We start from the raw sequence: 4234 nt of genomic DNA on the forward strand, positions 1-4234 counted from the left end.
CGCCTTCGAGCTCCACCTCCAGTGGCTCCAGAGGGGAGCCTCGGTGACCCGCGTCCGGGCAAGGGAAACCAAGATCCAAAATTTAAATTCATCATAGGGTTTTTTTGAGCCATGCTTTGTCTGGTCCCTCACCTAGGACCTATGTGCCATGGGTAACCCTACCAGGGCCATGAAGCCCCAGGCAACATAGCTCCTAGGCTCATTGGGACACGCAAACCCTTCCACCACGATAAGGTGATGACTCATGGAGGAGTATATATGTATATGTAGCGATAATTGATGTTGTCTTTTGGACGAATTAGTAATTTGATCAGCGCTTGAGGAAGTCGTAATTTCCCCAATCGCCTATAGGGGCACCACATTCTTTTTTTTTTTTTTTTAAATACGTACTTTTTATTGTGAGTTGAGTGTCAAGTCAATGAATTAATTAATTACAAGTCAGCAATGGGCTTATGGGGCCAATATGGATATTTGACCGTGTCCAACTTGGTCTCTGGGAAGGCCTCGTTGAGGTCGTCAATGGTCATCTGGTCGAAGGGGATCATATTGTTCAATTTCTCCAACTTTGCCTCATACTGAACAATGCGACCTTTTGAAGCTTCTATGTAGGCTTTGGCATCTTTGTCAGCCTCCACCTCCTTCGTGTTGATGGCACTTGTCTGCGTATCAACAGGCTCAGGGATCTTCAGTGCTTTGAACTTATTCTCAAAGTCATCAACCATCCCTGCTTTTGCCACAGCGCTCTTGTAATAGCTCCAGTCGATGGCAGCGGGAGACTCTGGAAGGGAAGCTAGTTTAGCAGAAATTGCATCAGTGCGGGTCTTCAGGGCATTGAACATGCCCTTCTGGTTGGGTGGAACGCGCTCAGCAAATGCCACCCAGTCGAGGGCCTTCAGGGCTACACGGCGGCTTGCCATCTTGACAATCTCGCTTCACCAAATGAGTCTCCACATTCTGTTTACTTTCAGTTTGGGGAAACACAATGAATAAAATCCAAATTATCGTTTATTTATTCATAATCTGAAGTCGCCACATTCAAAGTTTGTGGTTATTTGTATTACTAAAGGAATTACTAATCCATTCGGACACAAGGACGATTGAAACTGAAACAGATTTAAAAAAAACATGCATTTATTCACTACGGTTACACATACAGAATCACAATACTGTCTACCTAACTATCGTATGGTGGGCAAAAAATAAAATAAAATAAGAGTATAACTAATAGAAATAAGAAAAGAACAATTTAATGAGGTAGAAAGGAAAGGTTTGACTTGCCAAATCTGTAAGATGTTTGAAATGGAAGTTGCACCAGCAATATGTCAAATTGGTTATGAGACGTGCAACTTACTGGAGTGAGTTGGATCAAATGGACGGAGGGAAGATTGGTTGAAGAAAGAAGAAAAAAAACTGCTCCAAAAAAACAAGGCAAAAATAAAAATTATGAAAAATTGTTCCGCGGTCTGACGAGGGCGACACAGCCATTGTTGGGCAAACGCAAACGTGGCCCGGTGGTGGGCTTGCAAGTCCTCCACATACTGGGAGGCCATGTACGCTGTAGCTAGGTTGGTTTCTCCCGGCTGGTACATCAGGTGTCGTCCGGTCATCATTTCAAAGGGGGGCACCACCGTGGATTCGTGCGGGGTGGCTTGAATCGCCATGAGTATCAGAGTCGGGTGTCCCAGTCCCGATGGTTGGAAGTCACAAATTTCTTTAGCAAATTTACCACAGTGTGATTAATCCGCTCTACCTGCCCTGATGCCTGCGGGTGATAGCTAATGTGTGCCTTAATTCCAAGCATTTGCCAAAGTTGTTGCATTACCTCGGTTGTGAAGAGGGATACCTTGTCCGAGTTGACCTGCGCGGGTAACCCAAAACGGGAGAACACGTCATTCATCAGCAGGCATGCGGTGGTAAGCGCAGTGTCATTTAGGGCGGGCAGACATTCTACCCACTTGGTAAACGCGCAGACTACTGTAAGAAAGTATGTGTTCCCTCTCAGTTATCTGACCAGGCTTCCCACCCAATCAATTTGAAGATATGACCAGGGGAAGGCCGAAACTGGCAGCAAACCAGGCATTCTTTAACGTAGGTTGCCACATCGTTATGCATGCGGGGCAGTACGCCACCTGTTGTAGCGCGGTGGCCTTGAATCCGCGATGGCCTGTATAAGGCGCGTCGTGGGCGTATGTTAGAAGGACCCCCCTTTGGCTCCGTGGAACCACCAACCGCAGGGCGGGTGAAGACGCGGAGTCACAAACCAGAAGGCCCTTAAGCAGACGCAGCCTTGGCAATATGGAGAACAAATCCTTCAAGTCGCTGTCGTGCCCTAACGCGTCAGTCGAGATGGGGTTGGCGACAAGGTGTTGAACGATTTTGAAAATCTTGGAGTCGCTGGCTTGTTGGGCGACCAAGTCGGAGGTCCTAACAGGCGGTACACAGTACACACGGCACAGGTCCCGAAGTGGCCTGTGCAGAAGAGTCGCGGGACGTCGCGGCGGACGTAAAAGAACATGGACCCCCAGGGCAGGTTGGGAGGGTAGCCAAAAGTCATCGAATGTCCAAGGAGTCCAAGGTGAGGGCCCTTTGCTTAGCCAACGTGTCTGTCAGGTCGTTAAAATGTTTGACAGGTCCTGAAACCTTTGAGTGTCCCCGAACCTTTTTCCAGTAGACGTGCATGTCATTGGATGAAACCAAATGGTCGCACGTTTCAATGAGGTCACGGTGTTTAATGAGTTTTTTCGCCGAGGTGAGAAAACCATTACGACGCCACGCCGGTAGGTGACAGGTGAAGGCGAGGCGGGCATAATTCGAGTCGGTGCAGACAACCAGCACCGTGACATCGTGTTCAATTGTCAATTTAAGCGTAATCAAGATGCCAGTGATTTCCGCATATTGAGAAGAGTGGGGGCCCAACTGAAATTGCAGTGGTTTGCACGGTGCGTCGTTGACCCAAGCTATGCCCACCCCAGCCTGCAGCTGGGTCTGGTGGTGGTAAGAGCAGCCATCCACGTAAGCTGTAGGCATATCCTTGCAGACATGCTCCTCAAAATAGCGGTGACGTGTGAATTCCGGCATCGGTAGGGCGGCGACCTCTATAGGCGGGGACGCTGAGGTTGACACAGTTTTAGCAGATCGCCAGGTCGGTACCCAGCGGTAACTTTGAGTTTTTCGCGTACCGGACCCGAACGTCGTAACTTTGTAGTGCCATGAGCCAGCCGGCAATGCGCACCTTCGTCACAACGCCGTCTCAAATGCGTTGGTTGTTGAGAAAAGTAACCGGATTGTGATTTGTATCGATAATTACTTTTTGGCATCCAATATAGTTCGAGAAGTGTTTGATTGCCCACACTGTGGAAAGCAGGGCTTTTTCGCAGTCGGAGTATTTCAACTCGGGGCCGTTCAACGTTTTACTGGCGTACGCCACGACACGTTTGTCCTGATCATACATTTGGTATAGACCCGCGCTCACACAATGGTTGGAGAATCCTGCTTCCAAGAAAAAATATTTTTTGCTATCGGGGTAGGCGAGACGGTGCGGAGCTTAACTTCTGTTTTAGCATGTTCATCGCGTCGCTTTGTTTGTTACCCCAAACGAAGGGTGTGTCTTTCTTCAGCAGGTTAGTAATAGGGCGTGCCATGTCAGCAAAGTGTTCGATGAACTGACGTGAGTAATTGCACTTGCCAAGGAAGCTGCGAAGTTTTGAAACATCGGTGGGGTTTTGATGTCCAGAAGGCCTTGAATACGGCTAGACTGAGGCGCTATCCCGTTCGGTCCAACCAAGATCCCCACGTAGTAGATCCCGAACGGACACCTGGTGAAGGTGTATTGTTTGTTGCCAAAGGTGAATGCCAACTTTTATTGATCCCTGGGGTCCACCGGAATAGTCCAGAACCCCGAAGCCACATCAAAACTTGGCATCACAAACCTTGGGAAGTTCCTGTTCAAGTTGTGTCATGGGCCATCGCGAAAGAGGAACCTGCAGGTTCAGTTTGCGATAGTCAATGGTCGGCCTCCATGTGCCACTTGGTTTAAAGTCTAACCACAAGGGAGCCGAGTAAGTACTGTTACAGGGGCGAATGATGCCCTTTTCCAGCATGGCGTTGATAGTCTTCTGTACTGGTTTGTAAGAGGCTATCGTAATCTTGTACTGGTGTACGAAAGTTGGAGGAGCTCCAGGCTGAGTAGGGATGCGGACCACATGTAGGTCCGTCAGTCCGCAGTCCAAGGAGT

General features: G+C 48.7%; 1 pseudogene; it reads right to left on the bottom strand.

The window, feature by feature from the left end:
- Positions 1-383: 383 nt before the first annotated feature.
- LOC144052268 (ATP synthase peripheral stalk subunit d, mitochondrial pseudogene) lies at positions 384-942 on the bottom strand (annotated as a pseudogene).
- Between the last annotated feature and the right edge of the window lie 3292 nt (positions 943-4234).

This window comes from Vanacampus margaritifer, chromosome 5 (genome assembly GCF_051991255.1).
Source record: "Vanacampus margaritifer isolate UIUO_Vmar chromosome 5, RoL_Vmar_1.0, whole genome shotgun sequence".
Classification (NCBI taxonomy): Eukaryota; Metazoa; Chordata; class Actinopteri; order Syngnathiformes; family Syngnathidae; genus Vanacampus; species Vanacampus margaritifer.